Source organism: Scyliorhinus canicula, chromosome 6 (assembly GCF_902713615.1).
Source record: "Scyliorhinus canicula chromosome 6, sScyCan1.1, whole genome shotgun sequence".
NCBI classification, from domain to species: Eukaryota; Metazoa; Chordata; class Chondrichthyes; order Carcharhiniformes; family Scyliorhinidae; genus Scyliorhinus; species Scyliorhinus canicula.
In genome coordinates, this window is record NC_052151.1 from 161,623,214 (window position 1) to 161,640,486 (window position 17,273).

The following is a 17,273-nucleotide window of genomic DNA, read 5'->3' on the forward strand; positions in this document are numbered from 1 at the left end:
ATCTGGGATTGATCCTGACCTTGGGTGACTGTCTAGGTGGAGTATGCACATTCTCCACCTGTCTGCGTGTGTTTCCTCCCATAGTCCAAGAATTGCAGGTGAGATGGATTGGCCATGCTAAATTTCCCCTTCATGTCCAAAGGGATGGGATAACGTAGTTGCGGGGATAGGGTAGGGATTGGGCCTGGGTGGGGTGTTCTTCCAGGGGCCTGGTACAGACTCAATGGGCTGAATGGCCTCCTTCTGCACTGTAGGGAACCTATGATTCTATGTTAAATTTGAAGTTATAGAAACCTGGCGCCCCCTCAAAAGCGGAGTACTCTGTGAGTATGCCGCGCCACGTAAACATGGGCGCCGACCCCTGATGTTCCACCCCTGAATGGTCCCAACGGTGTGGGTCTCTCATGGAACTTAGCGTGGCAGCTGTGTACTCAGTCCAGCGTCATCACAGTCAGGGGAGAGCCGATCCGCAGGTAGGGGGGATATTATTCGGGGCTGGGGGGACTGTGGTGGGGCGGTCCGGGGTGCCTACTTCCCCACCCTATCTTCATAACCCCACCTAACCTGCACATCTTTGGACACTAAGGGGCAATTTAGTATGGCCAATTCGCCCAACATGCACATCTTTGGAATGTGGGAGGAAACCGGATCATCCGGAGGAAACCCACGAGGACACAGGGAAAAAGTGCTAAATCTACACTGTCACCCAAGGCTGGAATTAAACACGGGTCCCTGGTGCTGTGAGACAGCAGTGCCACCGTCTGTCTGCCATAGCTGAATAATGGAGGTGTGTGGTGGCTAGAGAGGTGGGTGTGAAGCTGTAAGCATTAGTTCTAATATTCTAATAATAGTGATGCACCATCAATTGGACACGAGACGAAGATGTGATCCAAACAAAAGGCTTTAATGCACAAGATGTGTGCCCGGCAGCAGACGTACAGAAGAATGGCCGACTGCCAGGGAACACGGGTTCTTATATCCCGCCTTGTAGGCGGAGCTACCTACCTCTCAGCCAATCGGCTGAGAGGCACATGACTTACCCGGGCCAATGGGCAGCGAGTCATCTGCACCAATAGCAGCTCACCTCTGAGGTACCGTAATAACCCTAGTCATACTACCACATACAGTAATACAGTTCTAATATTGAAGCCCACTCTGATACTTATAGCCACCAGGTCAGACACTGGCATTTTGTTTGTCAGCTCTCCAGATGGTGAGGTTCTGCTGCAAAGGTGACAGATAAGAACATTGATGGGGAGGAAAATAGGAGCATACTAAATGGGCATGAGATGCTGCGTGCATTGGCTGGCTTACCAGATAGGTTCCTCACACTGTCAAGGAGTAGGAAGAAGGCAGCCTATATGTTGACTGAGGGCAAAATGCAGAGTTTTAACTTTGTGCAGCCTCTTCTCCTTCCCCTATGATGCTGTAGACCCTGAGTCACTGTCACAGTTGCTCTCAAAGCTGTGAGGACTGATGTGGAAAATCTACATGTTAGACATGAGATCTGATTGCTAGGAAGTGCTGCTGGGTAAAAGATTGAATGTATTGCATTGAGCAACACAAGAGGTCAGAGGGAGAGAGGATGGAGAAAATCATGTAAAGAAGCATTAACCAACATTGATCACCTATGCGAATTCTGCATGCCCTGGTGTTTATGTTTCAAGAATGTCCACCTTGCTTTTCCGAAGCAGTGTGCTTTTGGGAAAGAGCAGGTTGCTTGAACCACATGATCAGGAACCATGCTACCAGTGCCACCTGCTGTGTGCCCACCATACTGGCAATACTGCAAAGAGGAGAACAATGCTGGAGGCGCAGATTCATCTGTTGAAATCATTCAGATGAGGTAGGTAGACCAATTTTTGCCTTACCCAATTCAATCTGAACAGGCATGGGTATGCCACAAGCTTTTCATTTGCCAACAATCAAGGCCATTGAATTCTGCTGTCATCTAGGTTTGAAATCAGAACCCAAACCAGTGGACCAAACTCCCCGTTAGGATTTTGAAACCCTAATGTATATCTGTGATATCTGTAAATCTATACTTGGGTAATTTGGACATTCTGAATTCTCCCTCAGTGTACTGGAGTGTGGCGATTAGGGGCTTTTCATAGTAACATTGCAGTGTTAATGTAAGCCAACTTGTGACAATAAAGATTATTATTATTATTTAAGTATCCAGATACATATTCCATGATATTTTCTCTTCCTTTTCTGAATACGCTAACTCGTGTTTCCTTATAGTTTAAACAGACAGTTATTGTCCTTACATGATCCTAGACAACAAGTATCCACAGAGCTATTATCCAGGAGTGCATTACCCAACATCCAAACATGGACTTTCCAACAATCAGTTGGACTGGTTCATTTTTTTCTTCAGCCGAGACAGTGGGTTCACTGTCAGCCAATAGCAGTTAAGATAGCAAAAAAACAGGCATCAAAACTGCAATCGTCCTATTCTGGATGGCCCAGTAACAATCTGATGCTATATATAGAACATAGAACATACAGTGCAGAAGGAGGCCATTTGGCCCATCGAGTCTGCACCGACCCACTTAATCCCTCCCTTCCACCCTATCCCCGTAACCCAATAACCCCTCCTAACCTTTTTGGTCACTAAGGGCAATTTATCATGGCCAATTCACCTAACCTGCACATCTTTGGACTGTGGGAGGAAACCAGAGCATGTGGAAGAAACCCACGCAGACATGGGGAGAACGTGCAGACTCCGCACAGACAGTGACCCAGCAGGGAATCGAACCTGGGACCCTGCCGCTATGAAGCCACAGTGCTATCCACTTGTACTACCGTGCTGCCCTATATACTGTCAGAGCTCTTGGAAGTGTTCCAATATTTCTATCGTTGACATGATAAAAGCTCCACTAATGATACACAGTTTTGTAAGCATGGTTGCAAGTTGTTTAATGAAATTAGTAGCTAATTATTACTTGATATTTGAAAATATATATCATTGATTTATCAGCCTTTGGCACTGTGGAAAGTTACATATTACATCAGAAACAAACATGGATTTGCTGCTGTATGCATTATTTAGCAATTAACTGAGTTTTGCCAGCTGGAGCGTTGGTTTACTGTAAGCTGAGCATTTACCAGAACTTGTAAAAACTAACCTTGCAGATCTCTCATTACCTCTCATTTTCTGTATTTAGCTCCAGGCTGGAGCAGATCTCCTAGGATATCAACAAATTTGGGGGTCTGGCAGTGAAGAATATCCAGAATATTAACACTTCGTAAATGACTGCAGCAAAGAGATGGACCTACTTGAAAATAAAAGGGTCAAAAATTTGTTGAATTCTTTTTAAAGCTGTGCAGTCAAAAGTAAATAGCTGCCATAAAAGAGTGGGTGGCATTATTGGGAAATTAGTCAATATTTTGAGGAAGATCGTCAAGGAGGAGAGAGAGCTGGAAAAATGGAGAGTTTTAGGGAAGGAATTCCAGAGTTTGTTGCCTTCGCAACTAAAAGTATGGCCGATAATTGTGGAACATAGGTAATCAGGGATGCATCGGGTGCCAGAATTGGAAGAATGCTGGACAGTTGGAGGAGCTCAGAGATATAGTGAAGAGAGTGGCTATGGAGGAATAAGCACATAGCAACGTCCCTCTGGTTTTTCCACCTCCACTATCCAGTTTTCAATGAAGGCCCATGTTCTTACATGGCCTGAATCCAATTGGCTAATAAAAATATTTAACAATAAGTCTTTTCAAGCAAACAGTGCTGCTTTTCTTCCAGTTCATGATCACATTATAGTTGCAATGATGTTAAAGCGGAGAGTGCAGCACAAAATCGCAGATGTGGCAGAATTCTTGTCTGTAAATTGAAAAACCTAGCGGAAAAGCTAAGGCCAAAGTGCAGAATGATACAAAGGCTGAAAGACTCAACAACAAAAAAGGTGATTTGATAATGTCAAGCTTGTTGGAGGAAAGAAAGACTGAGGAAGGTAATCAAAACAGAAAATGCTTGAAAAAGGGGGCGGCACGTGGCACAGTGGTTAGCACTGCAGCCTACAGCGCTGAGGACCCGGGTTCGAATCCCAGCCCCGGGTCACTGTCTGTGTGGAGTTTGCACATTCTCCCCGTGTCTGCATGGGTCTCATCCCCAAAACGTGCAGGTTAGGTGGATTGGCCATGCTAAATTGCCCCTTAATTGGAAATAAAATTTGGGTACGCTAAAATTAAAAAAAAAAGAAAATGCTGGAAATGTTCAGCATGCCGGGCGGGTGGAGAGAGAAACTGAATTAACATTTTGGGTATTGAATCATTGAATAACAGAATCAGAGAATGATTACTGCACAGTAGGAGATCATTTGGCCCATCATGTCTGTGCGAACCCTCTGAAAGAACAATTCACCTTGTGCCACTCCCTGCCTTCTTCTCTAAACCCTGCAAAGATTTCCTTTTCAGATAATGATCCAACTCCCTTTTGAAAGCCTCAATCTGTGCATGCCTCCACCGTAATAGACCCTCACTGCCGAGGACCCGGGTTTGATCCTGGCCCCAGGGTCACTGTCCATGTGGAGTTTGCACGTTCTCCCCATGTCTGTGTGGGTCTCACACCCGCAACCCAAAAAGATGTGCAGGGTAGGTGGATTGGCCACGCTAAATTGCCCCTTAATTAGAAAAAACAATTCGGTACTCTAAATTTTAAAAACATTTCCGTACTCTCACTAATTCTTTCGCCTCGTTCCTAATATGTGGTGCGTGGAACTGAACAAAATATTTCAGTTGAGGCTGAAAAAGTGTTTAGTACAGGTTGAACAGAGAATCATAGAATCCCTACAATGCAGAAGGAGGCCATTCGGCCCATCGAGTCTGCACTGACCCTCTGAAAGAGCATCCCACCCTATCCTCATAACCCAGTAACCCCAACTAACCTTTTGGACACTGAGAGACGGTTTAGAGTGGCCAATCCTGCACATCTTTTTACTGTGGGAGGAAACCGGAACACCCAGAGTAAACCTATGCAGACATGGGGAGAAAGTGCAAACTCCACACTTACCCAAGGCCAGAATTGAAATCGGGTTCCTGGTGCTGTGAGGAAGCAGTGCTATCCACTGTGCTACCGTGCCACCCATAATGCCTTTGCTTTTGTGCTCTATACTCCTATTGATAGATCCTAGGATACTGTATGCTTTAACTGTTCTCTCAACTTGTCTCGCCACCTCAATGACTCATGTCAATATACACCCTTGTCTCTCTGATCCTGCACCTCATTTAGAATTATGCCCTTTATTCTATATTGTATCTCTACATCCTTCCTACCAAAATGCACCCCTTCAGATTTCTCTGCATTAAACTACATCTGCCACTGATCCACCCATTCCACAAACCTCTCTAGATCCTTTGGAAGGTCTACACTATCTTCCTCACAGTCTGTAATGCTTCTAGGTTTTGTACCATCCATAAATTTACAAATTGTGCCCTGTACAATAAGGTCTAGGTCATTAATATATCAGGAACAGCAAAGGTCCTAACATTGACCCCTCAGGAACTTCACGATAAATGTTCCTCCAGTCTGAAAACATCCATTAACCTCTGCTCTTCCTTTCCTGTCACTCAGCCAATTTTGTATCGATGTTGATCCTGCCCTTCTATTCCATATAAGTCTGTTGTGAGGCACTTTACAAATGCCTTTGAAAATCATGTACACCATATTAACCGCATTACCTATTCAAGCCTCGGATATCTCATCAAAAGACTCAAGGAAGTTAGTTAAACACTCTAGTCCCTTAACAAAGCCGTGCTGGCTTCTTTTAATTCATCTGCATTTGCCAAAGTGACTATTATTATGTACCAAATTATCATTTCCAGACGTTTTCCCACTATGGACTGGACTATAGTTGCTGGGTTTATCTTTACACCCTTGTGTGAACAAGGGTCTTTGAACAACATTTGAAATTCTCCAATCCTCTGATATGTGATATTTGAAAATTATGGCCAGTGCCTCTGCAATTTCCACCCCTATGTCCTTTAACATCTTGGTTGTATCTCATTCAGTCCTGCTGCCTTACCAACGTCAAGTATAGACAGTCCTATCCATTCCACAGGGACTGTTCCCTCTGGGATATGCTGGTCCACTCCTCCATCACCCCCAACAGCTCACCGTCTTCCCACGGCACCTTCCCATACAATCGCAGAAGGTGTAACACCTGCCCCTTTATCTCCTCCCTGCTCACCAATTAAGGGCCTAAACACTCTTTTCAGGTGAGGCGTTTCACGTACACATCCTTTAATCTGATCTATTGCATTCGCTGCTCCCAATGTGGTCTACTCTACACTGGAGAGACTAAATGCAGAATGGATGAAGGCTTTGCGGAACACCTTTGGTCCGTCTATAAGCAGGACCCAGACCTGCCATTTTCTGTCACTTGCCATTTCAGTTCACCGTCCATCTCTCATGTCCACATGGCCGTCCTTGGCCTGCTGCAATGTTCCAGTGAAGCTCAGCGCAAACTGAAGGAAAAGCACCCCATTTTCCGATTAGGTACATTACGGCCTTCCGGAGTTAAACGTTGAGTTCAACAGCTTCCGACTCCGAACTCTCTCCTCCACCTTCGCCCCATTTTTATTTCTATCAATTCACTTTCTCCATCTATCGATTTTCCCTCACTAATGTGCCCCCTCCCCCCACCCCACACCACTCTGTTCCCCGTCCCTAGTTGTCCTTTGACACACTGCTTTACCTTTGTTCTTCCATTAATATATTCTGATCTCTTGATGTGCCACAATCAGAACCCTTCTTAGCTTCGATCACCACCATTTACATCCCATTTGTCTTTCTGTTCACAACATCATTGTCTATCTCCACCTATCGCTGGCCCTCTATCCAGCCCCGCTGCCCCATCCCCCACCACAACAGTTTAAATCTGACTCTATTTCCAGTTCTCTCTAACTTTGACAAAGAGTCATCCAGACTTGAAACTTTAGCTCCCTTCTCTCTCCACAGATGCTGTCAGACCTGCTGACATTGTCCGGTATTTTCTGTTTTTGTTCCTACCTAATACCTACTCCTTGTCAATCTAAACCCTTCATGTGTCTGATTTACCTCATCTTTCACCAAGAACTTCTCAAGGTCCCTGTGAAGCAGACGGAGGTCCCTGTGAAGCAGACCGGGAGCCATGTGAAGGTGGTTAAGGGCCATGTGAAGCTGGGTGACCCTTTTTCCTTGGTAAAGACAGATGAAAGAATTAATTTAATACCTCAGACATGTTCTTGCCTGAAGATGTAAATCTGATTTCTGGCCCCTAATTGGCCTTATCTCTCCTTTTACCAGCCTTTTACTATGTACATGCCCACAGAAAACTGGATTCCCTTCTGTGTTATTTTCCAGTCTCTTCTCATACTATCGCTTTGTCTCACTGATTTGTTTCTTCATTTCCCCTCCAGAGCAGATACATTCAGCTTGATTTTCTCTTGTTATCTATCTGACAAGTGCCATATACACACGTTCTCTGCTTCATGTTAATCTCTATCTCTTTCACCCTCCTCCCTGTCTGTAACTGTGATGCTGACCCACCCCAGGCTCCTCCCAATCTGCCTCACAGTCATCCTGACCTGCTTCACACTCCTCCAGTCTACTCCTTTGAGATCCGGTACTGATGGAGCATGACTCCGAACTGCTGCAGACCCATCCTGGTCTACTTCACAGTGACCCCTACCTACTTCACATTCTTCCCGGTCTGCTTCACAGGATGCCAACATGTTTCACACTCCCAGTCTGATTCACAGCGAACCCTCCCCGTCTGCTTCACAGTGATCCCACTAGCTTCACAGTGATAATAACATGCTTCACAGTGATTCCTCCTGGTCTGCTTCACAGTGACCACGACCTGCTGCAAACTCTTCCCTATCTATTTCGCCCTTACCCAAGGACATTAGACTTCTCCTTGATCAGTTTCACAATGATCCTGACCTGCTTTACACTCCTCCCAGTCCCCTTCACGGTGATCACGTGCTTCACACTCCTGCTCTACTTCACAGTGATTCCATCCAGCTTTACCCATCTCCAGTCTGCTTCACAGTGATCCCAACCGGCCGCACTCTCGTCCAAGTCAGCTCACACTCCTCCGGGTTTGCTTCACAGTGATGTTGACCTTCTTCACATTCAACCTAGTCTGGTTAACAGTGACCCCAGCACACTTCATAATCCCCACAATCTGCTTTGTAATGCTTCAGGTCAGCTTCACAGTCCTCGAAGACTGCTTCACAGAGACCACGATCTGCTTCACACTCCTCTTGGTCTGCATTACAGGGACGTCAATTAGCTTTACACGGATCTCAACCAGCTTCACATGGCTACCATATGCTTCTCAGAGAACCCGGTCTGATTCACAGGGACCCTGAGCAACATCACGGGGACATCAATCAGCTTTACATAAACGTCGACCAGCTTCACACTCCTCCCGGTCTGCTTCACAGTGATCCCGACCAGCTTCACACACCTCTAGATCTGCTTCACAGTTATCCCGACCAGCTTCACACTCCTCTCGGTCTGCTTCACAGTGATCCCAACCAGCTTCACACACCTCCCAGTTGGCTTCACGGTGAGCCTGACCTGCTTCATACTGCTCCCGATCTGCTTCACAGCGATCTGCACCAGCTTCAGATTCCTGTTGGTCTGCTTAACAGTGACCCTAACCTGCTTCGTACTCTTCCATGCCTGCTTCACAGTGATCCTGTCCTGTTTCGCATTCCTCCCGGTCTGCTTCACAGTGATCCTGACCTGTTTCGCATTCCTCCCGGTCTGCTTCACAGTGATCCTGTCCTGTTTTGCATTCCTCCCGGTCTGCTTCACAGTGATCCTGTCCTGTTTTGCATTCCTCCCGGTCTGCTTCACAGTGATCCTGACCTGTTTCGCATTCCGCCCGGTCTGCTTCACAGTGATCCTGTCCTGTTTCGCATTCCTCCCGGCCTGCTTCACAGTGATCCTGTCCTGTTTTCCATTCCTCCCGGTCTGCTTCACAGTGATCCTGTCCTGTTTTGCATTCCTCCCGGTCTGCTTCACATTGATCCTGACCTGTGTTGCATTCCTCCCGGCCTGCTTCAGTGATCCTGTCCTGTTTTGCATTCTTCCCGGCCTACTTCACAGTGATCCTGACCTGCTTCACAGTGATCCTAACCTACTTTGCATTCCTCCTGGTCTGTTTCACAGTGATCCTGTCCTGTTTCGCATTCCTCCTGGTCTGTTTCACAGTGATTCAAACCTAAGTCACATTCCTCCATATCTGATTCACAATGATGCCGACCTAATTCACAGTGATCCTGACCTGCGTCACACTCCTCCAGGTCTGCTTCCTGGTCACCCTGATTTGCTGCACACTCCTCCAGGTCTGCTTCATAGCGATCCCGACCTGCTTCACAGTGATTCCAACCTGATTCACTCTCCTCCCGATCTACTTCACAGGGATCCAGACCTGCCTCACAGTGATCCTGGTCTCCTTTACTATGATTCCAATCTGCTTCATTTTCTTTCCGCCTACTTCACAGTGATCCCGGTCTGTTTCAATCCTGAGTCACATTCCTCCCGGTCTGCTTTCCGGTCACCCCGACTTGCTACACACTCCTCCTGGTCTGCTTCATAGTGATCCTGACTTGATTCACTCGCTTCCCGACCTGTTTCACACTCCTCCCGCCCTTCTTCACAGTGATTCAAACCTGCTTCACACTCCTCTCGTTTGCTTCACAGTGATCCCAACTTGATTCACTCTCCTCCCGGTCTGCTTCAGTCATCGGGACCTGCTTCACATGCTCCCAGTCTGCTTCAAAGGGTTCCCAACTAGTTTCACATTCATCTCAGTCTGTTTCAGTTATCACTACCTGTCACACTCCTCCCAGTTGGTTTCACAGTGATCCCGACCTGCTTGACACTCCTCCTGGTCTGGTTAACAGTGATCCCGACCTGCTTCACATGCCTCCAGGTCTGCTTCACAGTGATTCTGACCTGCTTCACATGCCTCCAGGTCTGCTTCACAGCGATTCTGACCTGCTTCACATGCCTTCAGGTCTGCTTCACAGTGATCGAGGTCTGTTTCACAGTGAATCAAACCTGCATCAGACTTGTCCCAATCTGCTTCCTGGTCACCCTAACTTGCCTCACACCCCTCACAGTCTGCAAGACAGTGATCCCATACTGCTTGATAGTGACCCTAATGTGCTGCACATTCCTCCCGGCCTGTGACCTTTCATCAGAATTGGAAGTATTGCTGATATCACAGGTTTTAAGCAAGAGTGGACAAAAGAACAAAAACTGAAGTTATGTGATGAGGTGAAAGGTAGGAGTGATTTACTGTACAGCTGATTCATTACTAACAGCAGTTGATCTTGTAAATGGGAGCAATGCTTACGATCTGAAATTGTTGAACTCTTATGTTGAGTCCAGCACACTGAAAAATGAGGAAGGTAAACAATGTCAAGATCCTAGGAGGAATCAGTTGAAATAAAGATGTTACAATAAATCTTGATTCCAGCCTGGTCAGTATACAGGGAGAAAGAACAAGAGGAATGTCAGGAATACAATACTCATTTAAAAAGAGCCAAGAAAGCATGTGGAAAAAAGAGAGCGAGGTTCAAGGTTACAGGTAAGAGGATTGTTATCAGACTACAAGCTTCTTCTGTATCCTGTCCAGAGAGGAACGTCAGAATGATGGATGCAGTCTTCAGGTCGATTGAAAAAGAATGAATGAAAGTGTACACACTCCAGCTAATTTTGAGGAAGATGATTCAGTAAAAACTAAGGTAGGAATGTATTACCGGCCATGTGAGCCTTTGGATCTTAAAGAAAACAAACACAATAAAGTAATGAAGCAGTCGCTGGTAATAGCAAGTATGCACATTTGTTGTTTTTTTTTCAATAGATCTGCAAATGCAACAAGATCAGGCACCCAAGAGTCTTGTTACATAACTGATCAATATTAACAGTAAATGTATCATTTAATTTTTTCTAAAATCTCATTGATACTAAAAATGTTCAAAATCTGTGCGATCAACAGGGCATCTTTCCGGCACTTACATTTTTTTTCACCTCCGCCACTGAGTGGGAGAATTTTTCACTCGTTAGTCTGTAAACAATATATCTTAAAAATGAGTGGATGGACTCAACTTAATTTGGTACACAGGAATGAGGTGGCCTGTTGCTCTGTTTACTTGCTATAAATATGGCAGTCAATATGGTCGCCTTCCTTAATCCTAGTTATGTTTACACTTAGAGTCGCCAGGTATCTCTCAATACCGCCACAAGGTTCAAGCCCGAATACTGATCAAAGAGCCAATACACCAGTTAGTTAGTTCAAAGTCAATACTATTTATTTACACACACAGTAAGATCTACTCATGCACAAAGTACTACAAACTAAACTATCTCTAACATTAACACCTATACTTAACTTTGGATGCCCACTCAGAGGAACAATGGATCTGTTGTTCGGATCTGAGGTTGTTGGGTTCGAAGTGGTACAGGAGAACAGCTAAGGTCGTCTATCTGGTAGCGAGCGTTGACCTTGAACTTACTTGCTTCTGCTGCAGCTGGTGGAAGGGTCTCTCCGCTTTGAGAGCCAATTCCAAGAGGCCGAATATCTCGTGGGGGTTCCTTCTTATACCTGGAGGGGCTTCGCGCGCTTTTAGGCGGGCCTTGAACATGGTCCCAATTAATTGGCCCGCATCTTGATCACTGGTATTGATCTTGACCAATAAAGCGGTGTGCCCTGATGGCTGGGCGTGTCTTTGGTGGCCGTTGGCTTTGCTTTGTTTACGCTTTCGGTTTGGGGAACTGGCACCGGGATGTCTGAAACAGTATCGGTTGCTTGAGTGTCTTTCCTTTGTTCCCGGAGATGGGCCACCAATATGTTAATTGACCTACAGTTTCAGTCCCGTCTGGGAGCTGCCTTCTCAATACGCATACAGGCTCTTTGCCTGCTTGCTTTCCTAACATTGTCCACAGTTCCCTACATTATTTGCGAGCATCCATTTTGTATTCTGGAAGTGGCCATCCCAATTGGCTACAGGCCCAAGAAGAACTGTTTAGTTTATGACATTAATACGAATTTGCAACAAGATCCCAAAATCGGAAAAGGATCTGTTGACACTGGGAGATAGGGTGGTTTGACTTTTTAAAAAGTGAGTTGTCTCAGCTGCTGTGGCAAAATTTGACACAGCTGTCAAAATGTGTGCAGAGTTTTCAAAGCAGGTTGTTGGATGTGGATTGACTTGAGGCCTCCTCAGTGAGATGGAAGGTTTAAATAAAAATATTTATTTCAAAGTGCCTTCTTCACTTGTAAATGTCAACATTTTTGCAAAATATTTTGTGTTCATTAAGGGCTGGGATATCTTTCTTTGTCCTTTTGTCCTAATGCCAGCAAAAGGCAATTAAGGTAGGCTCAGACGAGACAATTAAATTAGGCTCAGAAGAGGCATTTAAGTTAGGCCCAGAAAAGGCAATTAGGTTTGGCTCAGAATATTTAGCAGTAAATTAATGATACTTCAACAACTTCTCAACAATATGTCTCCAGTGTAAATAATGTACCACTATTATACACAATGTTCTTGACACTATGTTATTATCAGTGTCTGCTGCTGAAGTAGTAAAGCTTTGTGCAAAACAAGTGATCCACAACCAGATGCATCTGGAGAGACAATGGGCCATTGGCAATCTTTGCCCAATGTCTGTATTCTTAGCTATTTGTAACTGACAAAGGGACCCCAAATTAAGGAACTAGTAAGGAATGAGGAAGGACATGTTTCAATGTGGCTGGACTATTGACCCCATGACTTTATGTAACCATTATCTATGTAATGAATTGATCGGGTAAGGAAAACTGCCAATTGGAGGCTATAGGAGCTAATTTGTAGCCATTTATCGCATTGAAGATGCATGTTATGAATTGTGATGCGAACAGAAATGATTGGGTATATGTAAATGCGAATGCAAACTAATTACGCTTTCCTTCTGTATATTAACCCAGTGCGACCTCCGCCTTGGCGAGAAAAGGTGCTACACAGACCGTGGGGATCAAAAGCCTTTTCTCCCAGAGCTCCGAAAATTAATAAATTGCTTCACTCAATGGTCTATTCGGGAATATTTTCACCTACATTGTATATACAAAATGAAACAAAAGACCAACACTTTAAAATCACGGATTTACTTAGAGATTAAAACATTTGTCACTCATAATACAGAATCACTCTAGTTATATATCAATCAAGACGTTTCTTCAAAGTCCACTTTCTCATAAGGATAAATTAACACTAGTAATAACTCATGGTCACTAGTCAGTTTTCCCAAACAGGATTTTCTATTTGCACCTGTACAAGTGAATTGTAGAGCCCAGGGCCATTATAAAGCTCAGGACCATACATTTACGAACTTTTGTTTTAGCTACTTTCCATTGCTGGTTTTGGTGGCCCCTGGTGAACTGTGATTGGTTAGATATTGTGCCAAAAATATTGTGAACTGCTAATGAAGTTAATTCAAAGTGCAATAGCAACACTTACTGGCAAGGGTACTGTACTGCATGAACTGCAACAGTGGGGTTGATAACACACCACAAAATCCTATGCACAGTTGGTGCAAATGTGAGCATTTTGAGATACAGAGAAAAGAAACGAAATAAAGGTTTGACAAAATATAAGTAACGACAATGAAGGCTGAAAACATAAAGCACCGACTTGAACTGTTCCTTGGGGTTTATTATTTGTTATTAAATCTAGGTTAAACTTTCCAACCTTATCAATTGCCTGTGGAGGGAACATACTAGTGCAGAAATAGGACAAATCCGAATATACCAAGGATACCTCAGCCAAATGTAACTTTACCTCAAGGTTAAAAACTGAACAAACAAGGTAAACAAGTTGAACAGAGTGAAGTAGGCAGTAAGGGAAGATAGAAAAGAAAATAATTTAACTGAATTCCAAACAAACTGAATGGAATACATTTGCTCATCGCTTGCTAGTACCAATAAGCAGTGTCGGAGGTGGATTTCAAACTCAATTTAAGTTTTAGACTGTGTAATTCAACTCTGAATGGGCTACAAAAATTTCAAAAAGCATTTAAGTGGAATGTCAAAATGTTGGGTTCTTGAATCAAATGGGGTCAATTTTTTACACTTCAGCCACAATTTGGCACAATTCTGTTCCCATAATAGAAGAAATAAATCCAAATTATAGAATCAGCCCAATTGTGTTAAAGCCCTAGTTGTCTGAGAGAGATAAACACAGGAACAGCAGTGGGCCATTCAGACCATTTAGCCAGTTCTGCCATTGAATTGTTCCTCACCTCCATTTACCTGCCTTTGATCCATATATTTTGATTATCTTACCCCAATAAACATCTGCCGCACTCAGTTTTGATAAATTCATTTAATACAGCATACACTGCCTTTTAAGATGAGAAAATTCCATATTTATATTGCCCTTTGTGTGAAAAGGTCCTTCTTCATTTCACTTCTCTCTAACTTTAAAATTGTGGACCCTTGTTCAGGATTCCTGCGCCACGGGAAATTAATTCTCTGTATCTTTTCTATTGAAGATTTTTGATATTCTTATCACTTTAACTCGATCGCCCTAAAATGGAAGGTAACTGTCCGGGACAATAAATCCTTCCTGAGGTGCATTGCCCAAAACAGAAACCAACTCGAGATAAGGAACAACATTCAAACTGCATCTTTTAAAAAAAATCTATTTTATTCCAAATAACACAGAAAGTTCAACAAACATATAAAACATGTCCAAATATATTAGAGTTTTTCATTTTTGTTTTTATATAACTAATTATCACTCCAAAGAAAACCCTCAGTTCCCCCATCCCTTCCCCCCTCTCCGCACCCCCCCCCCCCTCCCTTCCCCCCTCAATTTGCTGGAGACAAACAAATATGTGCATTTTAGTCATGTCAGCTCTATGGACATCTTTAAATTGTATCAGGCTCAGCCTGGCATAAGAGGGAATCGAGTTCACTCGATACAATATCGCACTCCAGGTTCCTCCCTCCAGTACCAGTTCTTCCTCCCACTTCCCCTTTATCGCTGCTAACAGAGCTGTAGCATCCTGCAAGGGACCTACGGGTTGCGAAAGCTTGTCTTCCCTGTGCTCTTTGTGGGGTACAAGCTCACGCACTGGGGGCAGGGTATCTCAATTCCCCAGTGTATATAAGATCGGCCAGTAAGCACCGACCAAGGAAGTGTAGATATATTGTTTGTAAATGAAACTTTGTTCTTATTTTTACTTGGTGTGGACTCCCCGTGTCCTTATTAAGGAGCCTTCCCCGTCTCCAGCAACCACCCACATATTTCCGAGATCCTCTCTCTCCCCCCAGCTCAATGCACGATAACAACCCATCCATCAATCTGTGATTCAGCAATTGGGGAACAAAGGAGGTTCTTTGTGAGCAAAGTCTGCACCTGCCTATACCTAAGCTCACTCTCCCTTGGGGGTTGGTATTTTTCATTCAACTCCTCATCCCGCGAACCTACCCTGAACAAACAGATCCCTAATCCTTCCGACTCCCTCCTTCTTTCAAATTCTATAAGTTGCGTTGGAGCAAATCTATGATTTTGGCAGATTGGTGACAATACCGACACTAACCCCACCCCCCCCCCCCCCCACCCCCCATCCGCAATGACGTCTAAACTGATTCTACCAGGCTCGTTGTATACCTGAAGTAGTCATCTCTATAGATGCTTTCGTACGGGTGGAGTGGAGGTGAATCTTTGAGATCCTAGGACATTTGGGTTTGGGCCAGCACCTTCTTAATAAAATCCGTGCCATTCCAATTTGGAGCATAAATGTTGATTACGACTGTCAAGACCCCACACACCATCACATACCGTCCCCCTGGATCCAGCACTATTGTAGCTGTCTTAAAGGCCACCCACATTAAACAGGATCACAGCCCTTCTCGACTTCGAATCACCATTTGAGATGAGTGCCTGCACCACCCATACCTTTCTTAGCCTTGTCTGATCCCTCACCCTCAAATGTGTCTCCTGCAAGAAAATAATATCTGCTTTCAAGCTCTTCAAATGCGCAAATACCTAGGATCTTTTGAGCAGGCCATTTAACCCCCTCACGTTCCATGTAATCATCCTAATAATAATATTTATTATTGTCACAAGTATGCTTACATTAACACTGCAATGAAGTTACTGTGAAAATCCCCGAGTCGCCACACTCCGGCGCCAGTTCGGGGACACTGAGGGAGAATTCAGAGTATCCAATTCACCCAACGACACATCTTTCTGGACTTGTGGGAGGAAACCGGAGCACTCGGAAGAAACCCATGGAGATACGGGGAGAACGTGCAGACTCCCCACATGCAGTGACCCAAGCAGGGAATCGAACCTGAGACCATGGTGCTGTGAAGCAATAGTGCTAGCTCAACTCCCGGAATTCCCTCTCTTAACGACACTGTGGGTGCACCTACACCTCAGGGACTGCAGTGGTTCATGAAGGCAGATCACCACCACCTTATGAAAGGCATCAAGGGATGGGCAATAAATGCCTGCGATGCCCACATCCCGCAAAACACAATTTTAGACTATTTTAGCTGGTGAAGTTTATTTTTGCTTAGAAACATGGTGGGCGGATCCTCTATCTAAAGATCATACTCCTGCATTTCCCCCACACCTCTTGATGACTGCAGTTTCGAAATCTATTTCCTTTTAAATATATTCAGTGACTTGCCTCTGCAACCTTCTGTGGTAGAGAATTCCACAGGTCTACTTATCTCATGTTGTACATGGCCTACCCTGTATCCTGATACTGTGACCCTTTCATAGAATTCCTACAGTGCAGGAGTCTATTCGGCACATCGGGTCTGCACCAACCCTCCACTCTACCCTGGTTTATTTACCGGCCCACTCTGCCCTGCCCCATAACCTAGCCTGCACTACCCTGAACACTGAGGAACAATTTAGCATGGCCAATCCACCTAACCTGCACATGTTCTGACTGTAGGAGGAAACCGGAGCATACAGAGGAAACCCATGCGTATATGGGGAGAATGTGCAGACCCCAAGGCTGGAATCAACTCAGGGTCCCTGGCGCTGTGAGGCAGCAGCGCTAACTATTGTTCCAAATTGATCCCCCAGCCAGAGGAAATAACATCCCCACATCCAGCCCTGTCAGAATGTTGTATGTTTCAATGACATCCCCTCATTCTTCCAAACTCCAATGAATACAGGCCTAGTCAACCCAATTTCTCCTCATCGGACAATGCTGCCATCCCAGGAACCAGTCTACTTTGTTTAAAACTCGAGGAATCTTGTGG